The sequence below is a fragment of the Bidens hawaiensis genome, unplaced genomic scaffold (assembly GCF_021521415.1).
Source record: "Bidens hawaiensis isolate Kalapana, Puna unplaced genomic scaffold, B.hawaiensis_p1.1 tig00015921_1, whole genome shotgun sequence".
Classification (NCBI taxonomy): domain Eukaryota; kingdom Viridiplantae; phylum Streptophyta; class Magnoliopsida; order Asterales; family Asteraceae; genus Bidens; species Bidens hawaiensis.
In genome coordinates this window covers 99088-119037 of record NW_027492429.1, presented here as the reverse complement: position 1 = coordinate 119037, position 19950 = coordinate 99088, and the positions used below count along the sequence as shown (strand labels likewise).

At 40.4% G+C, this 19950-nt stretch overlaps 1 pseudogene across 1 annotated transcript; it reads left to right on the top strand.

Annotated features, from left to right (window-relative positions):
* The first annotated feature begins 455 nt into the window (after positions 1 to 455).
* On the top strand, positions 456 to 3174 carry LOC143550082 (protein NUCLEAR FUSION DEFECTIVE 4-like; annotated as a pseudogene). The gene is made up of 3 exons (XR_013138262.1): positions 456 to 864; positions 1638 to 2466; positions 2558 to 3174. The product of XR_013138262.1 is annotated as a protein NUCLEAR FUSION DEFECTIVE 4-like (transcript).
* The last annotated feature ends 16776 nt before the right edge of the window (positions 3175 to 19950 follow it).

The following is a 19950-nucleotide window of genomic DNA, read 5'->3' as shown; positions in this document are numbered from 1 at the left end:
TTCAGTTGCAAAAAAAATATAAAAAAAAATAAAAAAGATAAACTTCTTTTATATGAAAGCCGCATTATTTACCAAACATTATAGACGGCTTTTATACTTAACTCAAAAATCAAATATACGCGTTTAAAGACACTTTACTTAAAAAAAATATATTATTACATCACAAATGATATAAAAGCCAAATTCAACTTTTTTTTATTAGTTAGTCAAATCTCGTGCATACTATTTTCATCCAATTCCGTTTCGTTTTCCATATTTGTCATTCAATTTCTACTTTTAGTTCTTTATTATTATCATTTCATTTCTCACCCCCATTAAAAAAAACAAAAAGATGGTTTGTACCACACGCATCACCACTTGTGCAGAAACTCTTGGAATCATCAACCACCATGGTTTCATTAAACTCCCCGACGACTGGTTTCCTGTCCTTAAAATCAAATATATTATTGTTATTATTACATTCAACAAACCCAACGTCCCTTTATATAAATAATCCAAGATCTTCTCCAAAAACCAAAAACCCAAATGGGTTTCCGGCTATTATCATCTTCTCCGGCGTCGGCTGCCGGAAAATGGACGGGTTTTGTGACGGCGGTGTGGGTGCAAGCCATTTCCGGAAACAACTACACGTTTTCAAACTATTCAGACGCGCTTAAGTCGCTAATGGCACTGACTCAGCTGCAGCTTAATAATCTTTCTGTGGCTAAAGACATTGGCAAAGCCTTTGGTCTAGTCGCGGGTCTGGCTTCGAACCATGTTTCGCCCTCGGTTCTTCTTCTCGTAGGTTCCATCGAAGGGTTTGTTGGCTATGGGGTCCAGTGGCTCGTCGTTAGCCAGAGGATTCAGCCTCTTCCTTACTGGCAGGTGATGATACACATGTGTTTTGTTAATTCATGCATTTTTCTTTGATCAATTAGATCTGCATTTTTAAGTATTTTGTTCATACCTGACTGACGGGTAATTACCTTACAAAGATCTTTGATAATCGGGTATGGGTTTGGGAATACCTAAAGCTGTCCCTAAATAGCTGGGTGCATTTGTGTCTCGTTTTTTAGGCTTTCAGTGTCCACTAGAGGTGCACCAAACGGATTCCGGGTATGGTAAAGGAGGTTAAAAGGTTTACCGGGTATTGAAATAACTGGCATGGAACTGGGTTTTGAAAGAAAGTGAGTGGGTTTTCCATGCTCTGGTTTCGGGTTTCGAGCGGTTTAAGTTATATGATATGGAACCAATTAATACCCTGAAACCGAGCTCAATTAGAAACATCACTCTAGGCTCGATTAGGCTCGTTTTGACTTTCAAGAGCTTGAGCTAGCTAGCTTGAGCTCAGTTCATGAGTTGTTTTCTCAAACTCGAGCTCTGTCTCGGATCAACTTATTATTTGTTAATTAATTAATGCACATCTTTATATATTTCTTTATGCTGAGAAGACTATAAAATGAGCTTAAACTCGGTCGCGCAGTGTGAAATTAAAACATAGAAGTCCATAAGTTATATGAGGCTTTGGCTTGACTTGGACTCGATAAGGGTCTGCTCTTTTCGATCTCGAGTAACTCTCAAGCAACTTGGCTCGTTTGCATCCCTAAGACAAGAGTGTTTCTGCTCATATTGACTGACCCTTGTTTGTTTCTTCATAGATGTGCATATTTCTGTGTATGGGAGGAAACAGCACAACATGGATGAACACTGCCATTTTAGTAACTTGCATTCGCAACTTCCGAAAAAACAGAGGCCCGGTCTCAGGAATCCTCAAAGGTTACGTCGGATTAAGCACCGCCATCTTCACTGATATCTGCACAGCTCTCTTCAACAGCGATCCAGCTCGTTTCCTCCTAATGCTAACGGTTGTACCCTTCTTCGTCTGTCTGCCATCGTCTTCCTCAGAGAAATCCCTCCTTCATCCACTGCAGCCGAAGAAAAATCTGAAACTCGCTACTTTGGTATATTCAACGTCCTCAGCGATCATCATCGCAGTGTACTTACTAATCTTTGAGACCACGGCCCCACATTATCCCGGGTGTTTTGCCTCGTTTTACTTATCATGTTAGCTTCACCGCTATCGGTTCCAGTGTACCTCGCAATTCAAAACCGAGTCGGATCAAATGAGAAAACCTTAGACGTAGAATCAGTCAAAACCGCGGTGACAGAGCCTTTACTTGTACATGAAGAAGAAACAGTCACCGAGACAGGTAACGTGGATAATGCGATGGATGAGGCAAAGGAAAAGATGCAGCCAGTGATCGGGGAAGAACATACGGTGTTTGAGGCGTTGAAGACGATTGATTTTTGGATATTGTTCGTCTCTTTTCTGTGCGGTGTGGGTACGGGTCTAGCGGTTCAGAACAATATGGCTCAAATGGGTTTGGCGGTCGGGTATGCGGATGTATCCATATTCGTATCGTTGACGAGCATATGGGGATTTTTCGGTCGTATCTGGTCCGGGTCGATTTCTGAGTATTTCATTAGGTTATTTTTCAAAAATATGTAAATGTATTTAGTTTCATCAAGTTTAACCTTATTTTTTTAGTTATTAATTATGTTTTTTATGCTGTCACAGGAAAGCAGGAACACCTAGACCTTTATGGAATGCAGCATCCCAAATCCTAATGATGGTGGGCTATGTTTTAATGGCCATAGCCATGCCGGGCTCGCTCTACATCGGCTCGATAGTAGTCGGGATATGCTACGGGGTCCGCCTAGCCATCACGGTCCCGGCCGCCTCTGAACTCTTCGGTCTCAAATATTATGGGCTCATTTACAATATTATTATCATCAACCTCCCACTTGGGTCCTTCCTATTTTCCGGGCTGCTAGCGGGCTTCTTGTATGACGCGGAGGCAACCACCACAGCTAGTGGCGGCAACACGTGCGTTGGTGCACATTGTTACCGTCTCGTGTTTATAGTAATGGCGGTTGTGTGTGTAGTCGGGTTTGGTTTGGATGTGTGGTTGGGTATTAGAACCAAAGATTTGTATTCGAGGATTTGCACGAACAGGAAATCTAAGAAGTCATTGGTGGCATCTAATGGTTGTTGATGGCGGCTGGAGGTCGAGGGTTGATGGGAAGGTTTCCCGGTGACATCCTTCACACGAAGATATATGCAATTAAGATGTTTTATACCACTTTATTTTTATGTAAGTGTTTGCAAATGTCAAACAATTTTGGAAGGATTCAATGACTCTCGCTATTGTCTCTAGAGCCCAAGTTGTGAAGATATTGTTCTTTTGTTTCTATGTTGAATACATTCTCAGGTGAAAGTGATTACGGTATTGTCAGTTGTCACACGTCTAAGCTTAGATGAAAAACTCTTCAAAACTATGTTGTTTCGATTAAAAACTATCTAGAAATAGATCATTTTATTTCGGTATCTCGCCATCAATTCAACGAGCTCATTTCATCTTTCTCCAAATTCATTCGTAGGCAACTTTTGTTTACTATTTAATTTTAACTACATGAAACTAATTCACAAAAAAATAAATTGCAAATTTTTATTTTTATTTTTTGGTTTTTGTTGTTGAAGAACTTGTGATACTGGTTCTAGAATCTATATCAATCTCCTCTTCTTCTTAGAACCTCTTATAAATAAAACTAAACTTTAAAAAGTATTTTTAGTTTACACTTATAGAGTTCTTAATCAAAAAGGGATCAACAGAAATTAAGAGAAAATTAAAACTTAGAAGCTTTCGTATATGCGTGACTATTCCATGAAATAGATTAAACTGCTAAGGGGGTGTTTGGTCAAAGTATGGCCAGCAACACGAAAACTTGCAATAAATGGCTTTGACGAAGGATACATGAAATGTAACTCGGGAATGAATTTATGGAGACGAAACCTAAATAAGGGAATTTATTTGGACTTTAATTATATTTAATCAAAACGACGTAGTTTTGAGGAGTTTTACGTCTAAGTTTAGGTGTGTGACAGCACTGGATTCACTTTTCCCATATTGTTAAAGAGTGTTTAACATTTTTAATTTTGTGTATAAAAGATTTAAATTTTTTTTTTTGAAAATTGACTTTCATTAAAAACAAACACAACCAACGACTATCACCAAGACGGAGAAAGACGCCGAAATCCAAAAACCAAAAACAACAATCACGTTACATCAAATAAACACCATCTTTTCCAATCCACTACCCCTATCTTAGATCTATTTTTGTACCAAAGAAAACTCAAAGATTTTATATCCGCAACCATTTCTACCACCTTAGTGTTCTTGCCCGAAAAAATCTTTTCATTCCTAGCCCGCCAAATCCTCCAACAAGTAATGATGACAATGCCATGAATAATCAATCTCTTGTTCCCCGTCGCACCACTAACCTTATGCACTTCCACCAAATCATTGACATGGAAAACAAAAGATCTAGGGATGTTGCACCATGAACCAATCGCATTCCAAACGGCCATAGAGATGAAACACCCGGTTAACAAGTGCTCGAGCGATTCCTCATTACTCTCACATAAAGCGCAACTATGATCATTACAATGCAAATGACGTCTAGCTAAAGCCTCCTTGGTTGGAAGACTATCCAGAACGGCCCTCCACATAAAAATATTACATTTTTTCGGGACCCAATCGCTCCATTGAAAACCGAAACTCCCAGCATCCACAACGGACCGCACCATCCATCTTTTAATCGACGAAACCTCGAACTCTTTGCAGCTACCAACCGCCCAAGACCATGAATCTTCACGGTCAACCATCACCACCCCTTGAAGGAGATCTTCCAACTCTTGCTTCTCGATCACCTCCTGTTGGGAGCAAGGAGCTCTAAACAAATCCCACACAATGCGACGAGAGGATCCAGTGACCACCAACCGATATGCTAACAAGACATTTTTATGTTTTTCTACCGCATATAAGGACGGATACTTGTCCATAATCGGCGCCGAACCCAACCACAAATCCATCCAAAACCGAACTTGGCGACCATTCCCAACTGTGGCCCGGATCACTCTATTAAAACCCACACCATCAACCTTAAATTTGTTCCAAAACATAACACAATTCTTCCAAACCCCGGGAACCCCATTATTAACCGGAGCAAGCCCCCAACCGCGCGAGGACCCGTGAATAGACAACACTACTCTTCTCCACATCGCGTGATGATCATTTAGAAATCTCCCAAGCCATTTAGTAATCAGCGCTTGATTATTAACCTCTAAACGAGCGATACCTAAACCCCCTTCTTTTATAGGTTTGGTGACTACCTCCCAAGCCACCCATGACATCTTCCTCACTTCATCCGAACCACCCCATAAGAACCTTCTCATCAAAGCTTCTAAATCATTGATAACCTTCTTGGGTGCCTTAAAAAGCGAAAAATAATAAGTGGGAAGACTATCCAGCACCGATTTAATAAGGGTTAACCGACCGGCAATAGATAACGAATTAACTTTCCATTTAGAAAGCCTCTTCTTGAACTTGGACACAACCGATTCCCAATTAACCACCCTATTCATGTTAGCGCCAACCATAATCCCTAGATAAGAAAACGGGATTCTACCCGGCTTACAACCCATGAAACCAGCTTGGATTTCGATCTCACCATCTTCTACACCTACTCCAAATAACACTGATTTATGGAGATTAATCTTTAGCCCCGAACACAAGTAAAATATGCGAAGAATACGTTTCAAGTTATCAAAATTAAAAGAAGACCACTCTCCCATAATCATAGCATCATCCGCATAAAAAAGATGGGATAAAGTAGGACCTTCATTAGGAAGAGTAATACCATGAAACGCACCTATATCACAGGCTTGTTTCAACATACCTGAAAAAGCCTCCATTAGAATAATAAAAAGAAAAGGCGATAGCGGGTCACCTTGACGAATGCCTTTATGACACCCAAATTCGAATGTAGGAGATCCATTAACAAGAACAGATGATCTGGTCGCCAACAAAATACCACTAATCCAATCACACCAGACCGAAGGAAAACCCATCTGAGAAAGAACCGACAACAAGAACTCCCAATTCACATTATCATAGGCTTTATCGAAGTCAATCTTGAACATAAAAATTCTTCTCTCCCTCTTCTTAGCCCACGCAATAACCTCATTAGCCACCAAAGGGCCATCAAGAATATATCTCCCGGATAAGAAAGCCGACTGATGCTCTGAGACAATCTTATTCATAACCGTTTTGAGTCGATTCACTAACACCATCGACACAGTCTTTAAAATACAACCAATGAGACTTATCGGTCTAAAATCCCCCAAAGATGACGGATTGTTTACCTTAGGAATTAAGGTGATAAAAGACGATCCAACCCCCGAGCAAAAACTTTTAACACTATGAAAATGATTAAGAATATCCGCAAAATCCTTCTCGAACAACTCCCAAAAAAACCGAATGAACCTAAAATTAAAACCATCCGGCCCAGGAGCTTTGTCACTACCGCATTCAAAAACTGCCTTCTTGATCTCATGCACGGAAAAATCACTGATCAAAAAATCCGCCTCCACCGAAGACAAGACCGAAAAACCATATCCAATCAACCGAGGCCGATGTGTAATAGATTCTTTAAACTTACCAGCAAAGAAACGCAAAACTTCCTTTTTAATGAGAACCGGGTTTGTTTCCCACGCCCCATTCACTTCCAAACCCGGAAAATAATTTGAAGCTTTACGTTTATTAATAAAACCGTGAAAAAATCGAGAATTTTCGTCTCCATGAATCGCCCAATTACACCGAGCCTTTTGCTTCAAATCCCGGTAATAATGATTATCCAACTCGCCTAGCCGTCTTTTAATTTCGCTTAAAGACCATGTCTCTTCTTCCAACAAATCCCGAACCTCCATGGTTTGGTCCAAATCACGCAACTCTTGCTCCAATAAAACCCTTTCCTCCTTTTCTTTGGCTTTACAATCGATCGCCCATCTAGAGATAGCATCACGCAAAGCTTTAAATTTATACAACAATCTCGCGTCCGGAGAACCATGAAACGAGCCATCAACAAGCGTCTTCTTAACCAACGTCCCAAAATCCTCTCTACCAAGCCATGAATTGAAAAACCTAAACGGTTTGGGACCATAGTTCTTGGAAGAACCAATTTTCAAAACCAACGGACTATGATCCGGCTTATTCCTTTCGAGAGCAATATACTCCGCACACGGCCATTCCATAAAGAAATCCCAATTAACGAATATTCTGTCAATACGGCTTAATTTATTTCCTGCAACAAAAGTAAAACGCCTCCCTTTCAAGGAGTACTCGTGAAGATTCGAATCATCAATGAAATCGTTAAACTCATTGGCCTCACCCACATTAAACAAAGAATTCCGCCTATCCTCGGCACACCGAACCGAGTTAAAATCTCCTGCCACAATCCACCTCCCATTACCCTCCCCGATCAAATCACGAATTTCCCTCCAAAGTGTTCGTTTAGTAACTAGATTTTGAGGAGAATAAACATTGAGAATATGAAACAAGCTACTCTTTCCTTTCACAGTGCCCGAAACTAGAAGCCAATTATTATTCTTGACCACCCTTTCCATACGAAAGACTTGGGAATCCCAGATCGATAATAACCCACCCGACCTTCCAGACGAAGGAACCCACTCAAATGAATACTCACCATAACCCCAAAACCGTCCCACATCCACTGAATCCAAGGAAACAAATTGCGACTCTTGTAAAACAATAAAACTAACCTCATGATGGACTCGAAGACCTCGAATCCAATCGGCTTTGCTAGAACTCCCTAACCCACGAATGTTCAGAGAAAAAACATTCATTGAACACCTTCTTGATAGCCTTCGGAAACAAGAACCTCTTTAACATTAGAAACAAAATCTTGCAAATTCTTAACACTAACGCCTTACTCAACTCAATGGTCTTCTCCAACTCCACCTCAATCGGACCTTGGTGTTGCACCGGATCAATACCTCTACCAAACATCGAGGGCTCCGCAGTCTCTCCCTCGATGTCTCGAACCACCTCCGTATTAGTAGACATCCCTTTGTTAAGATCCGATGTTAAGAACACTCCTTCAACACCTGTCTCGATACCCCTAGTAACATCCGAAGGCACGTGCATAATACCGATAAACCTATCAAGATCAAACATATCTTTATCCTCCCTTGGTCTCTTCTTAGGACGCTCCCTAGAACCACTACCCCCACTCCGATTAGAAAATAAAGACTTCCGTCTGAACTTCTTACGTCCCTTGCCGACCATCACGTTAGAATTATCGTTCACACAACCATCCAACCCATTAACAACATGTTCCCTGACTGAAAACTCATTAGCTTGAGAACATTCGCCCTCTTCACGATGCACATTATGAAACTCATCCTGCACAATATTATCATCACACTTATCCTCCTCCGGTAAAACGGAACCATCATCCTCTTCAAACTCTACTACATATTCCGGTATCCATTCCCCAACATCTTCACCCACCCACACTTTAAAAATTTTTCCCCTCCAATTAATGTCCACCCGATCCACAATCCGTTTGCACTCTTTACTCAACACACCGATGAGAGTATACGATAAGTTGTTCTCTTCACCTGATAAGGAAGCCGATTGAACCACCTTGCCAAATCTGCTTCCAATCAAATCGAATACCTCGTCTAACACCAACTGAGCCGGAACCCCATGAACTTGGAGCCAGGCGATCCGACCCTCCTCCACACTAGTTCTATCAGACCAAGGTTCTAAAAACTCAAACCAGTCTGACCATTTTTCTTTGTCATTCAGGAAGGCATCCCTATCCCCACTAACATAGAATACCAACACCACTGTAAGCCCTCCCAGATACTTAATATCTAATGATCTCCAACCATGCTTCCGAACCAACTTTTTCAAAGAAGTTAACGTGTGAAGATTCACCACCCTCCCCGTAAGAGCACATCCCTTCCAATGAGAAAACCGTTCCACCGAATCATCCACCTTAATCTCATCTACTTTGTTCCGATTTAACAAAGAATCAACAAAGGAACGCCCATTACCAACTGATGCATAAGGAACCCCATTCCTATCGGATCCTTCAGAACTAGGGTTTGCTTGACCACTAGGTTTTGCATGGCTATTAACAGGAACCGAAGCCGTCTTCCTCCTATTACCAGAATCGGGTCTATCTAGATTCTCACCATCCACAAACCGAGCAATCGCAATAAACAACTTATACGAACCGATCCATACATCTGATAACTCATCTCCCAACCGTTTGACATCTTTCACCTCGGAAAACGATACGAAAGCAAACCTCTTGCCCCATTTATCCAGCTTCCTAGCTATATAGGAACCTTCGTAACGACCAAAGCTACCCATAACATCTTTTAAGTCTTGCGAAGAACACTTTGGGGGAATATTTGAGACAAAAAACTTCGATAAAACCTTGTTAATACCTTGAGCCTGATGATCATTCCGTTTCCCTTTCCGATTACGTGGTTGTTCCCATTCTTCTGAATCCATGCCGCCGTGGATCGCCCGAGATTTTCGGAGCTAGGGTTTATTCCATGACGCCGTTAAATGCCAACAAGTCTTGAAGAAATAAACATGCCAAGGTAGAAGGTAGATGGTGGTGGAGGTGGCAGCTATGGCAGGAGGTGGCGAAGTAGTGTGCGGCGGCGGTGATGTCGGAAGAAATGCAACGCGGTCTGCTGGGGTTAGTGGAGGAACGGCGACGGCGGCTAGGGGAGGAGGCAGGGGATCGGCGGCGGCTAGGGAGGTGGAGGAGGATTGGTAGCGGCGGCTGGGGGAGGTGGCCGACGAGGCGGCTAGGGCGTTGATTTCAATATCTGGTAGATAGCCATGTGAAATGATCCCTTATAAGTGAATGGTATTTGTTTTATCGATAGCCATGTGAAATGATCCCTTATAAGTAATGTGGAGTGTGGAACAAATGTTATGTGTTTACTTGTGGGCCTAACACAGAGAAAGTGGTCCAGAGAAACAGTTGAGCCAAATCATTCGGGTCGGACTAGAAATCTGGATGCCTAAACTATAAGCAAAAACATCATGAAATAATTAAAAAGTAACTAGTTGGTGTACCAGGGCTCCGCGGCTGGGGCGTGAAACCGACAATTCTTTCTTGTATTGTGGTGCCAAAATGTTTTGTTAATGCATACGTCAAGTTTGTGTTGCTGGCCATACTCGTCTCACCACAACCCAAATCAAACTGCTAAGGGGGTGTTTGGGGGAGCTTTTAGAACTGCTTATTTGTTTTTTGAAAAGCAAAAGCAACTTTTGAAAAACTCCATTTTGAAGCTTTTGGAGTTGCTTTACAAACACCTTTAGCTTTTCAATAAATAAATTGTAAATAAGCAAGTTTTAAAAGCTCAATTAATTAAACTACATTTAACTGGCTCTTTATGTTATATGTCCCAAAATCAATAAGTCCAAAAGGCATCACAAATCAAGTCCATAACACACCACAAATCATCTCAGAATGTAAGTAATCTAGTAATCTACTTTTACATCAAGTACACATCACATGATAATTTTTGCAACACTTCGTAATCTAAGCTACACTGTGTTGGGTCAAACAATTGATCAAAGGGGGAGATTGTTCTATGAGACATATGGAAGATTGGAATCTTTTCAACCCCTCAGAATTCGCTAAGTATGGATCCGGGCACACCTTAGACTTCCGAGCAAGCTTTTACTTAGCCGGGTACGAGATTTGGTCTATCGGGTAAGGTTATCTTCATAAAGTCTTCTTTAATGAATATCCGAGCAAGGTTTGCAAATTAGTGTATTACCGGGCATGGTTCACTAGTTTATACTTATCCGGGCAAGGATCACTTTATCAAGCAGGTCTGTTCTTCATAGCCAAGTAATGTTCACTTCCGAGTAAGCTTTTGGCTAACCAAGCTCATGAAGCCAAGTAATTGGAAGACCGGGCAAGGTATTGATTAATAAATTGGTCCAAGTATGCTTGATGTTTTAATGATATATCTCTAAGTATCATCGGGCAAGGTTCAACTCAAGCAAGGAACAGTGCTACAGAGCACACTTTGCTAATAAGTTATTTTCTAACAAAGAGTTGAAGGGACCATTGAAGAGCAAGGTTGCTCGTAAGGGTTTGTCGGGCAAAGTCTGGCAAAGTCAAGAAGATTGAAGTCTACCCGGTGAGTATTTTACTTGGTAAAATACTCTTCAAGTAAAGTCTACCCGGAAACTGATTCCAAGCACACTTCTATGTTACCAAGTTATGAAGGATGACAGAGCATACTCGGAAAGACGAAATTGATGCAAAGCCTACCCGGAAGACTTTTTTTACACTTAGGATTATTTCTGAATATGTAATTTGAGTATGTCTTATCATATAGGTTTTCTAGAATGAATGACAGCTGTGGTGTCAGGCCTATAAAAGGAATAATTATGGCACACCTGAGAGCGGCGAAAAAGGCAGACAGACACATTAATTCAGAGAGAATATTTTTGTGTGTGACGGTTGTCTTAGTATAGTACGGATAAAACTTTCCTTCAAGAAACCCTAAATCGATTACTCTTTGTATGAAGAACATTATATAAATGGAAATCTTTTGAGTGAATCTTGTTTGTGTTAGTTACCTTTGATTATTGATTAAAACTACCCTGTTTATTATTGATTCCACATTTAATAAACAGTAATCTTTCTAAATATAGCAACCCATCATTAACTCCCTTGTCGACACATCTATTTGTGTGAGTTATGGCATGATTTGAGTAAGATCCAGCTGAATCCGGGACCTGACACATTGATAGATTTATAACCTACCCACAATTGCCAACATTTGAGCATGTGAGTTTGTAATAATTGCTTTTGTAAAATCAAGCTTCATTTAGTTTCACTGTTTCGTACAAAATTATGTTTATTCAAACCTTGCTTCTTTCTTTTGATGCATATGATAGGCTCATGTGAATGCTTTTATTTCTCTTGGAGAGGAAGACATGTGCATAGGCAGCTGGCAAAGTGAAAAGCTTTAATCACCTATAACTGACGCACAAAATACGATAGCAGTAGAACAGTAAGGAAATGTGAGCAGCCCGAGCCTAGATTTCGTTGATTTGTTGACCCTTTTGTGATTTGGAAATACCAAAATCAATGATCCGAAATAGCCTGAAAGTAACCGATAAAATACCCAAACTAAATTCTGGGACATATATTTACCTTTAATAGTATAACCTGCAGTATGAACTTTTCTAGTCAGCATCCATGTAATTTGAATCCGGTGAGCGCTGATAAATTTGGAGCCCGAAGCTGAATTTTCTTGATCTTTTGACCCGTTCGTGATTTGAAAAATGTGAAATAATGACCAAAGACAGTTCAAAATTAATTAAACCAAGGTTTTTTACTATAGCATAAGAGCCTAAGGCTCTGATACCACTTGTAAGTCCCTCCGGGGCGTCGCTGAACGATACGAGATCCGCACGAGGTCTAGGAGTGCGGAATCCTCCTAGACTCGTTTATGGTGTTGAAGACGAAGAACACGATTACACACAAACAAACACACGAATGGGATAAACAAATCTGCAGATCTTTTATATAATAACCAAACCACGTTACAAACCGAACTAAAACAAAGACATGGCCGACCCGAGGTGAGCTCTACCTCGGGTCGTCCCACACGACTCTCCCTCTCGGTTTCTCTCTAGACAATTGAACTGAACACACAAAATGCTAACTTTCTGGATACTAAACCCTAAACAAGACACACATATATATAGATAAACAACTTCGCGGGCTTGGACTTGGGCCAGTAGGCGAAGTTTTTATAACTTCGCCTATGGCGAAGTTGTTCTAACTTCGCCTAAGGCGAAGTTGTTCTAACTTCGCCTATGGCGTCTCCGCTGGTCAGAATTGCATAGCGACGGTCACAAAATGCACCAACAGACTCCCCTTTGACCGTTGCTCTCAATTTTAACAAACACAAAAGATCATCTGTTACAAAGCATGCACCAACAGACTCCCTCTTAACTGATGATCTTCTGTTTGCTCATTTTTGTAGGACTCGATTGCACTGTGATCTTCAGACTTGAACTTCACATATACATGCAACATCCATCCTGTCTTCAACCAGCCGTGTCTGAAACTGTCTTGTAGCTCCACAAATCTATCAATCAACCGACGTCTTCCATATCAGATCTCCCCTTCAGTGTAAGCTCCTCCGACTATATCGATCGTGGTCTTTAACATGCATGCATCCCCGTGCCTAATTGATCATCTCAACCAATCACGTGAAGTTCTTCTAACTTCACCAACACGTGAAGTTGGGCTGCCTCCACAACTTCACCAACACGTCGGAGTTGTATAGTAAGATAAGGTTCAATCTTCAACTACTTAACATCAAGTGATCAATTTCATCACAAAATCACCTTGATAGAATATAACACACATGACCATTAATTAATCCGAAACATCTTCAATCACCATGGATAACGATCAAGAACATAAACAAATTAATTCCCGATTAAATATAACTTGTTCCAAAATCGTAACAGGGTCCAATTCTCGAACGCCTTGAAAATAACATAAATAATATGCTCTGACCGCAATCCAGTAATGACGAAAACCTTCAGTTCGATTTGACGTTCTTCAGTTGGTCAACCTCGAACAACAACAATTTCTTTGCCCACAAACACCCAAATATGTGTCAATATCCAGTTTCAATCAATATCCCATTCACAACTTCAACTCCATATCCAGAGTTGACCCGTATTTGTTCACACGTAAGACCAAGAGATACCAAGTTTCACTCGTTGTCGGAACAACACTTTCGGTCTCACAATAATCGTGTACACCTGGCCATACAGACGAAAACTCCAAACAACAATTTTTTTTTTTCAACTTCGCCCAAAAGTCAACTTCGCCTAAAGTCAACTTCGCCAAAAAGTCAACTTCGCCTAAAAGTCAACTTCGCCCCTCATTAACTTCGCCCCTCATTAACTTCGCCTAAAAAGTCAACGTCGCCAAAACCCTAAAATTTTAGCGACAACTTTGCCTGAACCCAATAACTTCGCCTACGGCGGCTGTTCGGCAAAAAACTCATCAGAAACGTGCCAGAAACACCAAAACGCAAATCTCGAACCATAGCATAAGAGCCTAAGGCTCTGATACCACTTGTAAGTCCCTCCGGGGCGTCGCTGAACGATACGAGATCCGCACGAGGTCTAGGAGTGCGGAATCCTCCTAGACTCGTTTATGGTGTTGAAGACGAAGAACACGATTACACACAAACAAACACACGAACAAACACACGAATGGGATAAACAAATCTGCAGATCTTTTATATAATAACCAAACCACGTTACAAACCGAACTAAAACAAAGACGTGGCCGACCCGAGGTGAGCTCTACCTCGGGTCGTCCCACACGACTCTCCCTCTCGGTTTCTCTCTAGACAATTGAACTGAACACACAAAATGCTAACTTTCTGGATACTAAACCCTAAACAAGACACACATATATATAGATAAACAACTTCGCGGGCTTGGGCTTGGGCCAGTAGGCGAAGTTTTTATAACTTCGCCAATGGCGAAGTTGTTCTAACTTCGCCTAAGGCGAAGTTGTTCTAACTTCGCCTATGGCGTCTCCGCTGGTCAGAATTGCATAGCGACGGTCACAAAATGCACCAACAGACTCCCCTTTGACCGTTGCTCTCAATTTTAACAAACACAAAAGATCATCTGTTACAAAGCATGCACCAACAGACTCCCTCTTAACTGATAATCTTCTGTTTGCTCCTTTTTGTAGGACTCGATTGCACTGTGATCTTCAGACTTGAACTTCACATATACATGCAACATCCATCCTGTCTTCAACCAGCCGTGTCTGAAACTGTCTTGTAGCTCCACAAATCTACCAATCAACCGACGTCTTCCATATCAGATCTCCCCTTCAGTGTAAGATCCTCCGACTATATCGATCGAGGTCTTTAACATGCATGCATCCCCGTGCCTAATTGATCATCTCAACCAATCACGTGAAGTTCTTCTAACTTCACCAACACGTGAAGTTGGGCTGCCTCCACAACTTCACCAACACGTCGGAGTTGTATAGTAAGATAAGGTTCAATCTTCAACTACTCAACATCAAGTGATCAATTTCATCACAAAACCACCTTGACAGAATCTAACACACATGACCATTAATTAATCCGAAACATCTTCAATCACCATGGATAACGATCAAGAACATAAACAAATTAATTCCCGATTAAATATAACTTGTTCCAAAATCGTAACAGGGTCCAATTCTCGAACGCCTTGAAATAACATAAATAATATGCTCTGACCGCAGTCCAGTAATGACGAAAACCTTCAGTTCGATTTGACGTTCTTCAGTTGGTCAACCTCGAACAACAACAATTTCTTTGCCCACAAACACCCAAATATGTGTCAATATCCAGTTTCAATCAATATCCCATTCACAACTTCAACTCCATATCCAGAGTTGACCCGTATTTGTTCACACGTAAGACCAAGAGATACCAAGTTTCACTCGTTGTCGGAACAACACTTTCGGTCTCACAATAATCGTGTACACCTGGCCATACAGACGAAAACTCCAAACAACAATTTTTTTTTTCAACTTCGCCCAAAAGTCAACTTCGCCTAAAGTCAACTTCGCCCAAAAGTCAACTTCGCCTAAAAGTCAACTTCGCCCCTCATTAACTTCGCCTAAAAAGTCAACGTCGCCAAAACCCTAAAATTTTAGCGACAACTTCGCCTGAACCCAATAACTTCGCCTACGGCGGCTGTTCGGCAAAAAACTCATCAGAAACGTGCCAGAAACACTAAAACGCAAATCTCGAACCATAGCATAAGAGCCTAAGGCTCTGATACCACTTGTAAGTCCCTCCGGGGCGTCGCTGAACGATACGAGATCCGCACGAGGTCTAGGAGTGCGGAATCCTCCTAGACTCGTTTATGGTGTTGAAGACGAAGAACACGATTACACACAAACAAACACACGAACAAACACACGAATGGGATAAACAAATCTGCAGATCTTTTATATAATAACCAAACCACGTTACAAACCGAACTAAAACAAAGACATGGCCGACCCGAGGTGAGCTCTACCTCGGGTCGTCCCACACGACTCTCCCTCTCGGTTTCTCTCTAGACAATTGAACTGAACACACAAAATGCTAACTTTCTGGATACTAAACCCTAAACAAGACACACATATATATAGATAAACAACTTCGCGGGCTTGGGCTTGGGCCAGTAGGCGAAGTTGTTATAACTTCGCCTATGGCGAAGTTGTTCTAACTTCGCCTAAGGCGAAGTTGTTCTAACTTCGCCTATGGCGTCTCCGCTGGTCAGAATTGCATAGCGACGGTCACAAAATGCACCAACAGACTCCCCTTTGACCGTTGCTCTCAATTCTAACAAACACAAAAGATCATTTGTTACAAAGCATGCACCAACACTTACTGGTACCTCACATTTGGACGTTGAATTTACTCATAAACACAGTTCTAAATATCAGAGTTAATTAGAACTTTACGCGGAATATAAAACTTTTATAAAACATTACGTATCAAATCATAAACATGTCTTAAAACATTCTTCTTGTCTTTAAAACTCAAAACATAACTCATAAAACATAACAGGTCTTCAGATGCCAGGCCCTTATTCATTTGCCATGTATCCCGCTCACGCCAGCTGTCGCATCCTTCTCACCTGCGTGCATACTAAAAGTCAGCTACGCTGAGTGGGTTCTAGTTAATCATACATCATACAATACATACACTTACCTTCATTCATGCATCCAAAGATACATAATGATTACTTTACTAACTTACTTTCATTACATAATTTTATACAAACGTTCATACTTTATTACTTTCATACTATATAATTACTGTTCATTCTATCTCAGATATTATTAGGGTCTGATCCCTCTTTCCTTTGTCTATCTCAGATATTATTAGGGTCTGATCACTTTCTTGTCTATCTCAGATATTATTAGGGTCTGATCCCTCTTTCCTTTGTCTATCTCAGATATTATTAGGGTCTGATCCCTTTCTTGTCTATCTAAGATATTATTAGGGTCTGATCCCTTTTTACTTCTCTACCTCAGATATTATTAGGTTTCTTCTCTATCTAAGATATTATCAGGGTCTGTTCCCTTACTTCTTCATCTTCGAGCATACTATCTTTACGTACTCGTAACACACATATACTTTCTATAATCATTTATGCATATTCATATGTTGCACACATATCTATCATACACATTCAACTATCATACACATACCTCCCTTGTCAATACGTGCAATATCCGAAGATCGTTCACGTACCGACAAGCTTTCATTCACATTCAAGATATACATAAATAACATATAAATCATACATGGCATAAACTTACCATTTAAGGTAAGTGTACTAACTATTACATCGAGTATGAACACAGCCCTGAAAACATAACTAAAAAGGGGCTAGAAACTCACCTGAATGCGATTACATTCACAGTTAATAGTTATTCCCTTCTTGATGTGCACGGCTAACTGTATAATATTTACATGTATCAATCAACTATTGCTACTCATATCGTATTTCTATCTTTATATAACCCCTAATGAACAGGGTCCGGGGTCAACGCCCCTGGCAACGGGGTTCTAGGGGCAGCAGCCCCTAGCGGGGTCCAAGGGGCAGAGCCCCTGGCTAGGTTAAACTGCCAGGTCATCTTGGAAAAATTTTATTTTCATTAACTGTCTTAACACATTTTTCATTAACATTTTAAATTATTTTCTAAGTTGGGCTTGTCATTTATCTTAAGATATTGGGCTTGTTTGTTTCAAACAGAACATGGGCTTAAGTTGTGGACTGAGCTAAGTCAGGCCCAATGGCCCATTACAGCATCTGGGTTCAGCTGGGTTCAGGCCCAAACTGGGTGGCCGAGAACCCAAGACAGAGAACCTTTAGGTTGACCGAGAACTCTCATATTTGGCCGAGATCCATACTTAACCGAGAACCCGTGTTTTCGGCCGAGAACACGTGGTCACTGAGAACACTGACCGACAACTCTTGGTGACTGCATGTTTGACCGAGAACCACATGGTTTGACCAAGAATTTTCAAAATTGGCCGAGAACACCCAGTTCAGCTCATCGTTCCGTTTCTAGGTTTCTGCCTTGCCCAGTTTGCTTGTTCTAAGGTTCAAATCATGAACTCTTAATCCTTTATCATCATCATTCATACCCGTTTACCCCCATTACTATCACGGCTTCAAGATCTATCCCGTTTTAGGCATAAAGCTTAGACCTTTATAGGTTTAAAAACGTTGTAGGCTAGATCTAGGGTTCATCTTTGAGCCGTATACTATCATAAGACCATTAGGTTCATTTTAATCTCCAAGTTTGTATTTTTATGAGACATCTAGATCCAATCTACTTTAAGGTCAAGTTTCATAGCAAACTGTTTACAAAAACGCAACCTTTAACGTAAAGAACATACCTTTTTGATGTTTCTAGGTTACGGCTAGGCTTGATTATGAATTTGGATCTTGTGGCTAGCTTTAATATCTAGGATAGTTCAAGGATCTTGACTTGCTTGACCTTGGATCCCACTTTCTCTCTTACGGCCGAAAAGGGAAAGGTTGGGTGTGTGTTTTAGGGTGTAGAGAAAATAAGATGGATAAGTTGGATGGAAAAGGAAAGATTTAGGGTTTAAGGGGGTATTTATACTTAAGCCCTTGGACCTAAGGCCCATCTTTCCTTTTTAGTCCATAATTAATCCATCTAATTATCTTACTTATCTTACCATCCTTTATTATTATTTTATTCACCATCTTAAGAAAACTTGTCCATCCAAAGAGATAATATATAAAATATTATTTATTGAAATTTTGGGATGTTACATTATGTTTCTTGCCTCTTTGTCATAGAATATTATTAGGTTAGCCGGTTAGGCCCATTAGTTTAGCCTGGACCCCGCAATACAACCCATTCTATATAATAGATTTAACGGTTTCATTTAGTCAGCCCAAATGATGCGAGGGACTATTTGGGTCTCTCAAAATATGCAACGGGTAAAAAAATGGATTCATTTGATGACCATTTTGTAATTTTTTCCTTGTTAAAAAGACCCGTGTTAAAACGAAGCACATTAATGCTTTTTTTTTAAATGGCCCGTTTTGACCCAAATACATTTTGGTTAGAACTCGTTTTGACTCGACTCGAACCAGCTTTGAGCCATCATCCAACTCGAACCAGTTCTGATTTTTTTGTCAACACTGACCAAAACTGTCAACTTAATCCAAAAATCAACTTTGACCGAATAAAAGTCAAAACTGCCCAAAAATTCAAATTTGACCATAAAATGGCCAATTTGCAGATTATCAATAATGACCAGTTTACCCTTTATGCAATCTGTTTTCTTTAAATACCCATAATTAGTGTAAAACTTTCCATTTTTCAGTTGGACCAAATTACCCTTTCTTTAAATATGGCCAAGGTAACATAAACTGTAAACAAAATAAGAGTTTTAATGAAACAACAAAAAACTAATGAGGATTAGAAAAGAAGAATAAGAAGAACCTGATGAAGAAATGGTTCAAAAGTATCACGAGCTTTTGTAACCGCAACGACACATGCGGTCCTAGAGTAATTTGTTCAATCATGAATATCTTCGACTCCACACGCATTTACAATTTCTTCACGTGTTACTGGAGGGCATTTTATCCCTCCGACAACAAACCGAAATTCATCCATCGCACGGTGATATTGAGCACCTCCATATAAACGCATACCTGCATTCTGGTGGTAGCAAATATGGTCATCTCAAATTTATCCATTCAAATAATTGAATTTCATATTTATCTGTTTAAAAGAAGGGCATAAATGTCATAAACATGGAAATGGGTATATCTGATATCATATTTTTTTATGGATAAACATGATGTTATACTAACTACCAAGTAGAGGGATATATGAAATTATCCCTCTTAATAATTGCTAGTGTGTTACAAATGATTACAAAACCATATTGTTCCATTAACA